The sequence below is a fragment of the Schistocerca nitens genome, chromosome 12 (genome assembly GCF_023898315.1).
Source record: "Schistocerca nitens isolate TAMUIC-IGC-003100 chromosome 12, iqSchNite1.1, whole genome shotgun sequence".
NCBI classification, from domain to species: domain Eukaryota; kingdom Metazoa; phylum Arthropoda; class Insecta; order Orthoptera; family Acrididae; genus Schistocerca; species Schistocerca nitens.
Window position 1 is genome coordinate 83,599,889 of NC_064625.1, and position 17,747 is coordinate 83,617,635.

A 17,747-nucleotide genomic window follows, 5' to 3' on the forward strand; every position below is an offset into this window, starting at 1 on the left:
GAAAAGAAAGTCACAAGGAGACAGTAAAATTAAGAGAGGACACAATGGCAGTGGGATATACTGTACGTCAGTGGGAGAGAGACCTATGTGGACAATGGCAGTGAGAGGGAGAGAATGGTGAAAGGATTCATAATGTGTTGTGTTAAAAGAGAGGAATATGTTCGCACGTCAAAAATTTTGAGTACATTTATCTCGTATTTCTGTTTTTATACTGAACCGAAAAACAAACATTACTCCAAATTTTTATTCCTTATTTATAAAGTTAACAAAAACACATGTCAACATGTATAACCCCGCATTGTATATATCTGGGTGTTGTGGATTTGGGAATTTACCTAGTTGGTGGTGGCTCGTATTAATGGCATACGAAATAAAGTACATGTAGATCCAAACGTGTACCAATCATATTTTTTTTGTTTTGCATGGTTTTCAGACCTGATTTCAAATTCGTTGTTTTAAGTTCCTTGGGTTCTTGTTGAAGTATACCTATACCATTTATCGGAAGAAAGAATGCTGTTCGAATACAGTGTTAATTTGTAATCCTTTGCCATTTTCGCAGTTGAAGATTCTCTGACTTCTGATACTTCGGCGAATCGGAATCTCGTTGTCCATCCACTCTTCCGACTGTTAATTTCTAACCACCATGATAACGTCAAATTGAAGGTCCAGCACTGACGTTACACTAATATAAAACATCGATCGCGTAAAACCCTACTTCAACTTTCCTGATACGACGTACTGAAAGCCATGGATCAAAGCAGTCAGATGGAGTTCTTCTCGTTTTCCGAAAAGCATTTGACTTCCAAACATTCTGCGTGGTGTCCGTTTGTTCTATATCGTGTCTCCCTACCACTTTCGCGCAACGACGCTCTGAGCGTGGTTTTTAGGGAATTGACTAGTTTGAACCTGGGACCTGTTGCTGGTAAGGAGACGCCAGACCACACATGACATGTAGAGTTCAGAAGAGTTCAGTGAGACTAGCGATGATATAACCAAATACTTAATGATTTCAGCGTCAGCTCCACTGCACTTCCTGTAAAAGAATCTTAATACTAACTAAATTTAGTGGAAGGGGTTCAAGGCTTTCCTATTTTTAGTTAGCTGGTAAAATAACGTCGAAAAAGCAGTTAAGTTTACCATTGGAAATTTTATTCTACCCACAAAACCTTGTTTATAAATTGCACTATTGATAAAAGGAAATGTTTTAATACAGGATGGTAAAAACCAACTGCGTTCAACATAGATGTGAACGAATATTCCCTGAATGGGTTTCCAAGTTCTACAATGGATCGAAGGATGACCTATGCCATAACACATCTATAATCTAGGTTTAAATTAAGTTTCACAAGAGAGAAAATTATCAAAATGGTCTACAATGACCCTCAATCATCTTTAATTACTTATCTAACTTGTCGTAAATTACAGTGCCTGATGTGGCTTCTCAATAACGATATAACAGAAAAATCATCACGTTTCAGATTTTTACTTAAAGTGGCAAATGTGAATACCATGAGCTTCAATTGACGATCGACACTACTATTACGCAAAAAGGGGATGTAACAGATGAGACTTCTGCAGTTCTGAGTGAAGCCTCATGCGCTCAAAAATGCGGCATCGCGTGCTTTCATTACCTTGTCGGTGTTCGTCAGGGGGCGGCGGGCAGCACAGCTCCGCTCACCTCGCCGTCTCCCAAGCAACTCTTGTCCTAACTTCTCCTTATTACAATTCACCGAAGTTGGTTTAAAAAAAACTATCTGGCTGTGTTTTCATCAGACCAATCAGGTCTCAATGTTAACCTTAAGCTCCGCCTACAAAAATTCTGTCTATCCAATGAGAAACGTTATACTTTTCGTGGTGGGGCAATGTTTTTAAAGTTTGCAACGTAACAGACACGAAAAAGTCTCGCGCTAAAACTTGCAGCTGGTGTGGTCCTTTTAGCGTTATCGTAAGATCTATACTGTTCTTCTGGAGGGCTCTAGCTTCTAACATGGGCTGGGGGTGGTCCTGATGTAACAGAGATGCGAAAAAGCCTCACGCTAAAACTTGCGGCTGTGGTGGTCCTAGTGGTTAACTGGCGACGTGGGTGTCCGTCCGTCCCTTATCGTAGGTCCTTCCAGCTTAACACGGTTCTGCTCTCGGCTTCTGTTCTCGTTTCTCCCCTCGGAACTGCGTCTGTCTCACGGTGGGAAGGTATGACATGCATTTAGGCGTTCTTGTGTTAGTCTGTGGTATTTCATTTGCTCACTCGTTACTCGTATTACTTTGGTTAATTTAATGTCACGATTTATTCGGAGCTATGTGACATACTACTGGAGTTGCTTATGTCAGGGTTTTCATGGAAGGTGTTGGATTTGCCTGACATCATACAGACTCTGTGCTACAACTACACTTATTGTCAAACGTACAGACGTATATGTTATGAAGCGAAATTTGTGACTGCAATGAGGATTTTTTGTTGGCGAGGACGCAGCATGTTATCTTGGGTTGAGACTCCTCGACAGACGCAGAGGTTACTTCAGATGTGCAACAGGGAAGTGTGTTGTATCTCTTGCTGTTCATGATGTATGCTATTGTCCTTGCGGACTATATTAGTAATATCCTCAAACTTCACTCAGGTAATGCAGTTATCTATAATAAAGTACTGTGTCAAAGAAGTAGCACAAATATCAGTCAGATGTTAAGATTTCAGACTGGTGTGATTGCTTGTCGGAAAATCACGCTATGGAGTATGAACGCACGAGGATTCTGGTACAGACGTCGAGATACTGGGACAGCGTTGTTAGAGAGGCCATCGAAATTCGCACCAATGACGACCTCATAAATCGTGACTGTGGCTATAATCTTAGCAAGGCTTGGGAACCAGCGGTTGGGTTAATCAAGAGTAAATCGAGCAAATGTATAGTTGTGACGACCACGGCGGACGGAGCCATCACACCGACGTCATCTCAGACACCGTCGCAATCTGTTCCACCGCGCGACCGTGATGCGGGGCGCGGACGGCGGAGTGAGCGCGCCGCGGGCGGAGGGTATTTAAATCCGCCGCCGCCGCGACCGAACCCAGTTCCACCTGAGCAGCCATAGTGTACGGATCTCCGTGCCGGCACGTTCACAGGAGCTCAGTCCGTCAGTTCACCTGATGATGGCGACATTTATGATCGCTGAAATATTGTGCCCGTTGGACACTGTAGACCGGCAGTACACCCGTGGATATTTTGATTATCAAATACGCCGGGAGAAACTCAAGAATCACATAATAGAGAACTGAATGACATCTCCAGCTTGATAAGACGGTTAATGACATAGCTACTAAAGCAATAATAATGATTACCATTGTTCCTGTATGCTCTCGCAACTCCTGTACAAGCTTCTCTCCAACCAGATCTCCTTCATCTTCCAGTATTCTTAAATGGTGCAGTATCCTCAAATTTAGTTTCCTCAGAACTAGCTATATCAGGAACCATCCTTTTCATACAGCAATAAATTGTTTTTGTACCTGCTACTATAATTACTGTCATTATTACCGCTATTGTTAATACTGCTATCAGTGGCACAACAGCAGCAATACAAGCGTTGCCACTGTTAACTTTATTAGTCCATAGACAATATTATTTACTGACATTGGCGCTACAGAAACACACATCTTTTTGACACTGAAACTTCCTGCCAGATTAAAACTGTGTGTTGGACCGAGACACGAGCTCGGGACCTGTGCCTTTTGCGAGCTAGTGCTCTCCCAGCTGAGATTCCAAAGCAGGACTCACCACACGTCCTCAGTTGTTAGAGCACTTGCCTGCAAAAGGCAAAGTCCCGAGTTCGCGTCTCGGTCCGGCACACAATTTAAATCTGCCAGGAAGATTAATATCGTGGACACTTCGCTGCAGAGTGAAAATTTCATTGTGGAAACATTTTAAAGCAATGTCGTACTAAAATTGTTAATTCTTTGGTAAGTATGATGTAAAAATACAGTGTGTGTGACACGCTGGTGCGATGTAATCAGATCAGGTTATATTGTCTGTAGCTGCTTAACAATTCATGAGGATATTTTCGTTCTCTCGTTGGAATTTTTTTAATCAGATACATTTCGCTTTATTGAGACAAAGCATCATCAGCACTCTGTAGTTAAAGATATTTATAATTTGATCTGTTTTTAAGATTTGAAAACAGTTCGTTAACAATATGTTGCTTTCTACTTATGGAGATTTCCGTTCGGTTTCTCGCCTACATCGGGAAATGCCGGCTGCTAACACATCTTTGCAGTTTTTTTTCGTTAGACACTGGTACCTGTGGTCTAATTTTAAGGTGTTCTGCAGAACTGTGCATTCCTCACAATTGATACAGCACGTCATTGTTTTCTGCTTATTTTTATACTTCTAAGTATGTATTGTGGTTTGTGTTTCACAGTGCTGCGAACATAACATTCCTACTAGTTTTTCTTTCACCTATACTCGTTTTTTGTATTTTAATTGTGTATCTGTAATTCTGGTCAATTGCTGTGTTTTTACATACTGTGTAAGAGGAGTAAAGGAGTAGTATTTATTTTTCTTTGTGGGGGAATGGAGAAGCCATGATGAGTGGGCAAGTGTGTAGTAGTGTGATGAAGTGCGAGTTGGAGGCCGGCCAGAGTGGCCGAGCGCTTCTAGACGCTACAGTCTGGAACCCCGCGACCGCTACGGCCGCAGATTCGAATCCTGCCTCGGGCATGGGTGTGTGTGATGTCCTTAGGTAGTTAGGTTTAAGTAGTTCTAAGTTCTAGGGGACTGATGACTTCAGATGTTAAGTCCCATAGTGCTCAGTCATTTAAACCATTTTCTTTGTTAGTTGGAGGGGAAGGTGAGCAGGAAGAAGTGAAATGATCTTGGAAGGTAAGTAAAAAGCAACATATTGTTAACGAATAGCTTTTCGATCTTGAAAACAAATCAAATTATATCTTTAATTACAGACCAGTGATGATACTTTATCTCAATAAAGCGAAAGGCTTTGGATCCCTAGAGATTTACGAACCAAGGAGAGTCGCTATCCAGACAAATTTAGGAGATGGAAATTTCCCTTCCCGAGATTCGCACCACCCCCTCCCCTCCCTCTTCTACACACACACACACACACACACACACACACACACACACACACACACACACACACACACACACACACACACACACACTGCCCTAATTTTCGGCAGCGCGGGCCAAGGTGGCTAGAACCTCGGCGGGCAGGATTCATTTGGAGTCCCACAAGGATTCAATATCGGACCCGGACTATTTACAAGGCGCCCGGATTAGAAGCGCTCCTCTTCCCAGGGACGCATATTGGGCGGTCGCCGTCGGAACCGATTCAGACGGAAGCCACTCAGGGGACGAGTGAGTCTGGGACAGTGCGCGCCAACGCGGCAGGCGAAGCACTAAAGCTGGGTGGGATAAACCCTGCCAGAAGCCTGGTTAAGAGCACTTGACGATGCACGTGTATATGTACGAAGAAAAGTGAACCAGTAAACTAGCACTAAAAATCTAGACGGAATATTCTTGCAACTTAATGATACCTTTTCATCTTCGAAATAAGGCGACCAGTACGTGAATAAATGTAAAAGAATTGATTGTATGTAATTTTCTGAACATGAAAAATTTTACTGCGAGGAAATTGCACCGAAGAAAGCCCCAACATTAGAGCGATTTAAAAGTGTCTGCACACACGACGCCCCCACGTCAGCAGACAGCTATGTTACAAACAGAATTTTGTTCCCACTTTTTTGTTTTTAGTGCATTTTTGTCTCTAACGTCTTAGTGACGCAAGGTTATCAGAGAAGTAGTTACATGGTAGGTCTCAAAGCCTAATCTCAAAACCTAGGTAAGAGTTTCAACAACTGTGTAGGGCAGGGGTTCCCAACATAATTTTCTCGAGGACCCCCTGAACGAGCATGATAGGTACCTTGTCATCACAGTATCAAGTACCTAAAAACGCCAAATTAATAGTCTTTTTATACGTTTTATATTTTTGGTACTTAAAAGAAACATTGACATATTCATTATTGAAACAATATTATGAACTGAAAATAACAGGAAAAAATTAAAACGGAGTGTATTGGTCTTTGAAGTGTGCTACACTTGAGATTGCATTGCGTAGACATGTGAAAAATAAGAAAACACTAACTTCGTACAAGGTATTATTTATTTGAAAAAAAAGTTACAACAGAGTATTCCATCAGTATACAGTTTTAATTTTCAGTTCTTAATGAGATGAGTTCAATCTGACCTTTGAATTATTTCTGAAATATTCGGTTCCAAACTTGAAACTTTCACTTTGAAATCCTACCGCATGTCGAGCCGATTCCTGTATTTGTTTTTCATGAAACACAAGGAAGAAAATGTTTGCTCACGCCGATCTGTGTTTGCAAATGGAAGGATCTTTTTCATTGCCTTATCAGTCTAATGGCATACAGCAGAACTATTTCCCTCTATCTAATTCTAGCTTTCCGCTAGTGTGTGCTAGTGTCAGCTGGCTCTAGGAAGACGCTAGACGCAGAAGTTAGCGTTCGCTAAAGCTCTGCTCATGCAGGAAGCGGCCAAAACAAAAAGTCTGTTATCATACGAAATATATTTAATATACTTTTTATTCTAATAGCATCTTGCGGACCCCTCTGACATAGCTCGCGGACCCCTGGAGGTCCGCAGACCACCTGTTGGGAACCACTTGTGTAGGGGTATAGAAACGGAAAGCTGTTCTGGAGAGACTAAATACTTTGAAACTAGGTGTGCTGGATGCCCTGCTTCGTTTCACTGATGGTGCAGTGTCAAAGTTTAAGGTTACGAAATTCATGGGAGTGCTTGCTGGACTAAATACGCAAAGAACTTAAATTCACCGCAGGAAACATTTTGGAGCAAAGAAATCGTAGTCGGAAACTAAGAAAGAAGAAATAGCAAGTAGCAGTCTGAAAAAGAAAATGGAGGGAGAACACCACAAAGGCGAATATGGATCTTGGATGCATCATTGTTATGCAGCATAGGCAGAGAAGCAAGCTTTAACTTTAGCTTGAATTTCTCAGAAGTTCACTTTTACGATGTTCTGGTAAACATTATTTAAAAACTGTTTGACAGACGTCTGACTTGTATACCCTTTAAACATAAATAGTTAAAAAGCTGACTGTTTTTATCACTCAAATTTCTAAATTAGAGATTTTTAAAGAAAAAGTAAGTTAATTACTGAAATGTTTGATAATAACTAAAAGTGCTTCTGAACTATAAATTATCACAGCAACATCTTTAACGCCTAAACATAATGTAAGGGACTTCAACAAAAAAATCAAGCTTCTACTTTGTATTTCCGGATATGTGTACCCTTGTTGTATGTAAACAATTGTTGTTACGTTGTTGTTGGTCTGATCTTCAGTCCAAAGGCTAGTTCGCTGCTGCTTTCCTTGCTACTTTATCCTGTGCAGGCCTCTTCATTTCCAGATAACTGCTGTTAGCAACATACTTCCGAATCTGCTCACTGTATTGATCCCTTTGTCTCTGTCTGCGATTTTAACCCCCCCCCCCCCCCCCTTCACCCGCGCTTCCCTCCAATACTAAATTCGTGATCCTTTGATGTCTCAGAAAGTAGCTTATCAATCAATTCCTTCTATTACCACAAATTTATTTTCCTATCAGTCCTGTTCCATACCCCCTCTTCAGTTACGTGATCGGCTTGCCTATCTAATCTTCGGCATTGTTCTGTACTACCACATTTCAAAAGCCTCCATTCTCTTCTTGTCCAAATAGTTTATCGTCCACGTTTCGCTTCCATAAATGGGCACGCTCCGTACAAATACCTTCAGAAAAGACTTTGTAACACTTAAATCTATAATCGATGTTAACAAATTTCTCTTATTCAGAAATGCTTTTCTTGCGATCGCCAGGACATATTTTATATACTCTTTACATCTGCCATCATCAGCTATTTCGCTGCCCAAATAGCAAAACTCATCCCGCACCAACGGAGAAAGTTTCGAACTTCATGGGCAGGATCCTGTAATCAGCTTGGGATTGGACAGAATTTGGCGTGATATTCCTTCGGAGGTCATCCAGTCTATCAATCAACGCCGAACCGAATAACTGCTTGCATTATGGACAGAGGTGGACCAGCTGATTACTGCATTGCTCAATCTGTGAAGCTCTTTCTCTTAAACAAATCATCCAATTTTTCTGAAAGTTTAATCACTTGTTTCTCTGTACATGTACATCACTTCTAGCGATTTCCGTCCCAAGTAAAATAGCGCTACCCTATAAGCGGAATATACTTCAGAGCTCTTGCAACATAATCATACCTTTCCGTCTTGTAAGTCAGTGTTACTGACAAGTTAAATCTAGAGTTACCACACCTGTGGCTCTTAGTTTATGTTGTAGTAATAATTACCTGTTTAGCTGATGCTCCACAGCTACTAATCCTAGCCACATGTTGTACAGGGTCGGTGAAGCTAAACTAGTCCGGAAAATATTTCATATGCCTTGAAATAAACGCAACTCTACATTATTCACACCGTAGGCAGATGATGTAAAATGCTGTCTCCAGATCCATAAAATACACTGAGTCCGCATCTCGTGGTCGTGCGGTAGCGTTCTCGCTTCCCACGCCCGGGTTCCCGGGTTCGATTCCCGGCGGGGTCAGGGATTTTCTCTGCCTCGTGATGACTGGGTGTTGTGTGCTGTCCTTAGGTTAGTTAGGTTTAAGTAGTTCTAAGTTCTAGGGGACTAATGACCATAGATGTTAAGTCCCATAGTGCTCAGAGCCATTTATTTATTTACTTATTTATGTATTTATTTTTGAGTCGTCTGCCTACTAACTGTGTAAGTAGGCTGTTTAGGTTTTTTTGGTAACACCACCTCTGTATGAAACTCACTGGCTGTGCTGTGTGCAGTCTGTGGCTGCTTTGCATTGTTGTAATACTCGCCATTGTAGTGTTAGGCAGCTGGCTGTGAACAGCGCGTAGCGTTGCGCAGTTGGAGGTGAGCTGCCCGCAGTGGTGGATGTGGGGAGAGAGATGGCGGAGTTTTGAAATTTGTCATGAACTGCTATATTTATAAATGATGATATCAGAAATTTGTCATGAACTGCTATATTTATAAATGATGATATCAAGGTAAATACATTGTTTGTTCTCTATTAATATCTTTCATTTGCTAACTATCCCTATCAGTAGTTAGTGCCTTCCATAGTTTGAATATTTTATTTAGCTAGCAGTAGTGGCGCTTGCTGTATTGCAGTAGTGGGAGTAACGAAGATTTTTGTGAGGTAAGTGATTTAGTGATTTGTGAAAGGTATAGTTTAATGTTACTCAGGGCCATTCTTTTGTAGGGAATTCTGAAAGTCAGATTGCGTTGCGCTAAAAAAAATATTGTGTCAGTTTAAGCACAGTCGTGTAAAATTGTTCAAAGGGGACGTTTCAACTGCTTTGATGCGACCATCCACCAATGTATGTCAGACCAGCGCTTGCATCCAATTATTGGTTGTTCCAATCCCTATGTTGTTCTACAGATTTTAACCTCTATAGCTCCCTCACCCACGGTGGCATTTATGAAATTTCTTATCAGATCCTGGCCCTACAATTGTCAATACTTCCTACAGGTTCCTCTCCTCACCGATTCTGCAGAGAACCCCCTCATTTCTTACCTCCAGTGTTCCTAATTATCAACATTCTTCCATAGAACCACGTGCCAGACCCTTCGATTCTCTTCTTTTCAGGCTTTCCGACAGTCCATGATTCACTTCCATACAAAGTTATTCTCCAGTCGCACGTTCTGAGAAATGTATCCCCCAGGTTAAGATGTTTGCTACTAGCAGAATTCTTTTGGCCAGGAATACCCTCCTTCCATCTGCAAGTTTGATTTTTATTCCCTTGTTTCGTCCATCAAGTGTTATTTTGAATTCAAAGTAGCAGAATTCCTTGACCTCGTCTACTCCGTAGTCGCCAATTTCGATGTTACATTCACAGCTAATTCACCCCTGCTACTCCTCCTTCCTTTCGTCTTAATTCAGTTCACTCTCTATCTATAGCAAGTGCTCATTAGACTGATTATTCCTTTGAGCAAGTCCTGCAATTTTTACATCACTTTCACTAAGGACAGCAATGTCATCAGCGAATCTCATCACTGACATCTTTTCACTCTGATTTACGCTGATTTTTAATTCCACTCCTGAATATTTGTTTGGTATTCGTCATTGCTTCTTTCACGTACAGGATGTCCAGAAAAGGGCTCCCTGTAAACGGTATACAGTAAACGGTATGTTTACTGTGAAGGCTGTAAGAAGTTTATACAGCAGTTTGAAATAATAGTTACAAAAGCTGCCAACAGATGGTGCTGTACGCTGTATAGCTCATATCAGCATACATGAGTGAAATAATCGTATGAAAACAATCTTTGCAAACAATCACATCACAATGTTTTCAAAATGTTCACCATTGGCACTACAGAGGTGGCGCAAACGAAGAATGAAATTCGCCATCACATTTCGTAGTGTCTCAACCGAAATGGATTCACATTCCACAGAGATCGCCGATTCAAGCTCATCCAGCGTGGCGGGATGCTTCGGGTAGACCATGTGTTTCACTGTGCCCCACAAAAAAAAGTCACAGGGAGTCAAATCCGGCGAATATGGAGGCCAATCCATGTCTGCACCAGTAAATTTGGGATATTCCAAAGCAATGACTCGATTCCCGAAGTATTCCTCAAGAGAGCGAAACACTTGTTCGGTATGATGTGGTTGGGCTCCATCTTGCATAAACCATTCAGTACCTGGTCGATCCTCTAACGCTTGTTGTGTGGCGACAAATTGTTACAAAATTGCAACGTAACGTGCACCAGTGACCGTTTCTCGAATGAAAAAAGGGCCAATAATGCCTCCGCTGCATACTGCAGCCCACACAGTAACTTTAGGAGAATACAGGGGTTTCGCTTCACACCAATATGGCTCTTCGGAACCCCAAAATTGCCAGTTCTGCTTATTCACTTATCCATTCAGGTGGAAGCGTGCTTCATCTGTAAACCAGATGCAGCCAACATCAGATCCTTCACTGTCAATCATAGTGAGCATCTGACTAGCAAAGGCAACCCTTTGTTGCGCATCTCGTACGGGTATGGCCTGGTGCGTTTGAATTTTGAATGGAAACATGTATAGGCTCTTTCTCAGTATTTTCTGCGTGCTGGAACGCTTCAAACCAGTCTCAGATGCAATTCTACGGACGGATGACATTGGATTTCGCTGAATAATTCAAGAAACTGTGGCGATATTTTCAGGCGTAACTGCGGTTTGCTTGTGGCCAACATGCCCCACTAGATCATCAGTTACACTTCCTGTTCGTTGAAATTTTGCGAAGAGCCTACGAATGGTTTTCGCATCGGGTCCTTTTGGAACATTAAATCGTGCTTGAAAACTTCGCCTTGCTGCCGTAGGACTCTCTTCTAACCTGTGGTACTGTAGCACCAGAAAAACGCGTTGTTCAATGGAGTACATGGTTTTAATCTCTTCCTTCGGTACGCTAACCTCCTTTCACGTTTCAATAGTGGAACTGATCGCTCTGGGCTTCGGATCACTATTTATACTAGGTATTACGTATGGCGATTATAGCGCCATCTGTTAGCAGCTTTTGTAACTATTATTTCAAACTGCTGTATAAACTTCTTACAGCTTTCACAATAAACACACCGTTTACTGCACTCCTCTATCGATCTTTGTTTTCGAGATATTTAATTTTGAAATCAGGGAATCCTTTTCTGGACACCCTGTATATACTGAACAGTAGGGCGGAAAGATTCCGATCCTAGCTTACATAGTTTCTAAACCAAGCACTTCTTGCCTGGTCTTCCATTAGTCAGTTTCTCTCATGGCCTTTGTGAATGCTGTATACTAGCAAACCAGGCAATGCTTCGCAATTGATAAAAATGTATGGCAATTGCATATACGTCCTAATCTCCATCTCCTCTTCCCCCTCTCTCTCCATCTCCTCATCCACTGTTTGTTCATTTCCTTGTCCTCCCACTCTCCTTGTCCATCACTTCCCCTTCCCTCTCTTCGTCCATCCCATCCTCCCCCCAACTCTCTCTCCACATCCTCTTCCCGCCTTTTCCGTCCATTTGCCCTTTCCCCGTCTGTTTCCCCTTTCTTCCCCATTTCTGTCCATCTCCTCATCCTCTTCTCTCTTATCTTGAGCTTTTTTCCCGTTCACTGCAAACAGCAACGACTGTAAGGAAGACAATAAAACAGCACGTAGTAGCGTGTGCAGCTATTGTTTACAAGGAGAACGAATACATCAGAGCGAAATAATGTGTAAAATGGTTTAAATGTCAGCTATTGCAGTTAAGTGACTGCAAGGAATAAATCGAACCACACATTTTCACAGCACAGCATATTCGTCTCCACAGTAGGGGCCTATGTGCTAACAGAAAACTAGTATCCTGTTTAAAAAAATATTTAGCATACGTTCGTCTGAAAGTTTGTTACAGTATCGTGTAAAATGTGAAGTACATCGGTCTAGAACTTTCAGAGATATTATCCCACAAATGTTCGATTGGGTTAAGGCCTGGTGATTGGGGAGGGGGTGCAATAATTTCGGGCAATTGAAGAGCAACCACATTTGTACAATATGCGCTGTATGCTTGGGATCATTATAGTGATAAAAATGAAAGTTGTTCGCAATACCTAGATGTCGTGCACTCTGCTTCAAATGTCCTCGCAGTATATTCGAATACGCTTCCTTGTTCATCGTATCATCAATGAACACTACATCACCCACACCATTGCCGGACATGCATCCCCACACTATGATGCTCCCACCTCCAAACTTTACTGTTGGTTTGAGGTTCCTGGGATTCAGCTCTTCATTGGTTTTTCGCGACACGTTTGCCTTTCCGTCGCTTTGCCATAATGTAAATTTACATTCGTCGCAAAATATCACCCGACCGTATTCGGCGTATTCCCTCGCAAACTGCATACGTTTCTTCTGGTTGACTGCATTTATGAATGGCTATCGCCGTGCCACTCGACCATGGTACTGCGAACGTCGTAGTACTCTCCGCACGGTTTCGGTATGAACTTTTATACCAAGGTCTCCATCTCACTTGCAATTCGTGTGGCAAATATTTTCGGATTCTGTTGTACCTTTCGCACAATCACACGTTCATCTCTCTGTGAAAATGTCCGTGGCCGTCCTGTACTGCAACGGAATTCCAATCGGTCTTCTTTCTCGAACCGTTTAATAACGCCGTGAACTGTCCTTTTCTTCATGTTCACTATTGCGGCAATTCCCCTGCAGGTTTCCCCCCTTGGCGTGATGACAAACGACAAGTTGCCTTTGCTCGAACGTAGAACACTTCCCTCTGCGTCCCATCGTCGACCTGCACAGGCTCGCGATACGTCTTTACTTATCATCGCTATCGTCTCGCGGAAATGTCGGACACACTGCAGTCGATTAACCCTCTGTGCGTCTCGGAATGAACTATTCTCTCACGTTGCCCGCCTTTGTCCGAATACTGTTGTTGCGCCGTCCCATGCCGTTTTCAGGAAATATTAGTAACAGACACATGTCCAACAACAATTCTTCGTATTTGACGCGTGTTTCACGTTGCGACATCGTACCCAGAGTCCCAAATTCATTACAAAGTGCAATTTCTGTATTTGTTCATGCGGCAAACTGCAAAATTATGCGCCGTTACGTGCTGTCCGAATACTTTTGCGACTGAGTGTATATCCTTCTGGAGCATCGTCTACACATTGGAAGTACATCGGTCAAGAAGTTTTCGTGGTTTTGGTAACAACGTTAACAATGACTTTTCTCTATATAGCAGTATACGTTTTTAGATACGTTAATATTCCGTAAGTATTGAATTACGTAGCCTATGTCCGTCTGAACATTTATTGGAGTCTCGTGTAAACATTTGAAGTAAATCACTAGATTTTTTCTAGATCCTTCTAACAACCCTTCTCCTTGAAGTAAATCGGTCAATAACTCTTCGAAATTTTCGTTAACAATGTTAAACGACCACTTGTGTTTATATAGCAGCATAGATTACTCTTTTTCCCTACATCTTACACCCGTTTTCCTGAGAACAACAAACATTGTAAATCACTCTCCATTGTGGAACGCTTTTCCTACGTTGACAGGTCCTATCAACGTGCCTTGATTTTTTTTTAGGTTTCCCTCCATTAAAAATACGAACGTCAAAACTGCGTCTCTTGTGCCGTCACCTTCCCTGATGGCGACCTGATCACCGTCTGACAGGTCCTTTGTTTTCTGCCCCATTCTTCTGAATATTATTCTTCGAATACGCCGTACCGAGCGAATAAATAACATTGTGTACGGATGCTACTCTAAGATTACGAGCTTACCAAGAAGTTTTGGCGGCGTGCATCAAACCATTCGCAAGACTCATGACGGAAGGAAATTGTTTTCTTTGTATTGAAAGTAAATTACGTCGTCATAGCTTCATCGAGCGTCCATTCCAGATCGTCGGTGAGGCTACCAGCTTAACAGCGGATCTCAGTCGTTTCTAGTAACGCCAGAGATGGTTAACACTGTGCCCTTGGTGCTCTGATGAGGCGAGGTAATGCTTTGTAGGAGCGCCCCTCAGACGGCGCTTGCGTTCTCGGGGTCAAGCGGCGGGACTGGAGACCGGCTGGAGCGTCCAGACGCGCCGGCTCTGGAGAATGGCTGCCCTTCCCTCCCTGGGCCATGCATAATGCATGCGTCGGGCCGCGCCTGTCCGTCAGGCGGACGACGCCCTTCCAGCTCCAGAGGAGCACTACAACCATAACCTCCAGCAGGCCCCATCAGGGCCAACACTGTAATTGTCTAAAGCAGCGGACTACAGTCGAAAACGGCCTTCCCACTGGACATAGGCGACATCACCGGAGATGGACTAAAATACGTGGCAGGCCACTAAAATCAAACCACACTATCGATACCATATATTTTACATATTGTGTGTATACAGCACAATAGTTTTATTTATTCTCGTGTCAGACCTAACTCCCTCTGCCCGAAAAGGCTCGGGATGGCCCAACGGTACTGCCCGATCGCCATGTGATCCTCAGATGCGGATATGGGATTTGGAGGGACTTGTCAGCACACGGCATTTCCGGTCATTTTCTGTTTACGTGACCGGAGCCGCTGTTTCTCAGTCAAGCTGCTCCTCAACTGGCCTCACAAGGACTGAGTGCACACCACTTGCCAACAGCGCTTGGCAGATGGGCACGGTCACCCATCCAAGTGCTAGCCAAGCCCAAAAGAGCTTAACTTCAGTGATCTGACAGGAACACGTGTTGCCACTGCGGCAATGCCCTTGGCGCACTGTACCAGTCAGGAAATAGATAAATAAAAGAACTCTCTATTGGAGCAGCTTACCTCTGAATTTTAGAGGTGGTAAAGGCGATTAATTAAGTTCAAAGCTGATTTTCATAAATTCCATCTCATACTTCATTGGTGAAATGCCTGGGCTAACAGGAAACGACGGATTAGGTTGTGGAAAGGGGCCAAAATGAGTTGCTGTCAGTTGCACTCAACATACAAACTTTATTTATCAACACAATATTACAACAAGGGTGCAAAACACTGAAAACTTTAATCGACCTGCTTTGATTAACTTCAGATTGGCTGTATGAAAATTCAAAATTCACGACACAAGACCTAAGCAAGAAATTGAAATGAAAGGTTCTTCTGGAGGTTTCACCCAAAAATATTTTCTAAATCTGCAGTCTGAACAGGGTGAAGGCCTTAGCAATTTAATTTTAATGGAACCTGGCTGGAGGCTCATATTAAGCAACAAGAAGAGTTTGTGATTCTTGAGTTTCTCCCGGCGTATTTGATAATCAAAATATCCACGGGTGTACTGCCGGTCTACAGTGTCCAACGGGCACAATATTTCGGCGATCATACATGTCGCCATCATCAGAAGTAAATCGAGCAAACGTATAGTTGTGACGACCACGGCGGAAAGAGCCATCACACCAACGTCATCTCAGAGGCCGTCGCAATCTGTTCCACCGCGCGACCATGGCGCCGGGCGCGGACGGCGGAGGGAGTGCGCCGCGGGCGGAGGGTATTTAAATCGGCCGCCGCCGCGACCGAACCCAGTTCCCCCTGAGCAGCCACAGCGTACGGATCTCCGTGCCGGCACGCTCACAGCTCAGTCCGTCAGTTCACCTGATGATGGCGACATGTATGATCGCCGAAATATTGTGCCTGTTGGACACTGTAGACCGGCAGTACACCCGTGGATATTTTGATTAAGAAGAGTTTGAATCTGAAGGCCTTATCTTCAAACATTTCATGCAAAATTCTGCCGAAGGACCCATACAAAAGCATAACAACCTTATGCCTCAAGGGCAAGACGAGAACATTGATTTAAGAGATATTTATACTCGGCTGAAGGCCACACATCAACCAAATAACTAAAACCCAGTCGGTAAAGCACTTTCTTGCGAGAGGCAAAGGTCCCGAATTCGATTCTCAATTAGTCAGACAGTTTTAATCTGCCAGGAAGTTCCAATAATAACGTTTGCTTATTTAAATAGCCTTCAATCTCATTAAAAAATCGGAGGTAGGACTTTTAAGCACGCCTTCATACAACGTACACGATTTTGGGTGTGTCTCTAGAACTTCGAAAAGCAAGTTTGAGGTCTCATTTTCTTCTCCCTTAACTTCTTCTGTATGCTACTCTGAAATTAGCAATAAAATTTAATTATTATTCAAGATTTATTTTCCAGTTATTCGAAAAGATTCAGCACAATTAGTCACTCTATAGTCATAAAGAATCCACAATCACCATTTAAGAGATAATTGGTCAACTTCCCCAGAGAGGGTTAACTGACACAGTTTTTAAAAAAATAATCCGATCTGTTAGAGGAAAAGGTAATATTACTAAAACTCAATTCCATTTTCTGAATTATTGTTGTTGTGCTCTTGAGTCCAGATACTGGTTTGATGCAGCTCTCCACGCTACTCAATCCTGTTCAAGCTTCATCTCCCAGTACCTACTGCAACGTACATCCTTCTGAATCTGTTTAGTGTATTCATCTCTTCGTCTACCTCTACGATTTTTACCCTCCACCCTACCCTCCATCACTAAATTGGTGATCCCTAGATGCCTCAGAACATGTCCTACCAACCGATCCCTTCTCTTAGTCAAGTTGTGCCACAAATTTCTCTTCTCCCCAATTCTATTCAATACCTCTACCCATCTAATCTTCAGCGTTCTTCTGTAGCACCACATTTCGAAAGCTTCTATTCTCTTCTTGTCCAAACTATTTATCGTCCATGTTTCACTTCCATACAAATACTTTTCGAAACGACTTCCTGACACTTAAGTCTGTACTCAATGTTAACAAATTTCTCTTCAGAAATGCTTTCCTCGACATTGCCAGTCTACATTTTATACCCTCTCTGCTTTGACCATCATCAGTTATTTTGCTCCCCAAATAGCAACTCATTTACTACTTTGTCTCATTTCCTAATCTAATTCCCCTCACCATCACCCGATTTAATTACATTTCATTCCATTATCCTCGTTTTGCTTTTGTTGATGTTCATCTTATATCCTCCTTTCAAGGCACTGCCCATTCCGTTCAGCTGCTCTTCCAGGTCCTTTGCTGTCTCTGACAGAATTACAATGTCATCGGCGAACATCATAGGTTTTATTTCTTCTCCGTGGATTTTAATTCCTACTCCGTATTTTTCTTTTGTTTCCTTTTCTGAATAAAATGCCAATATATCAATTTCGTTGGTT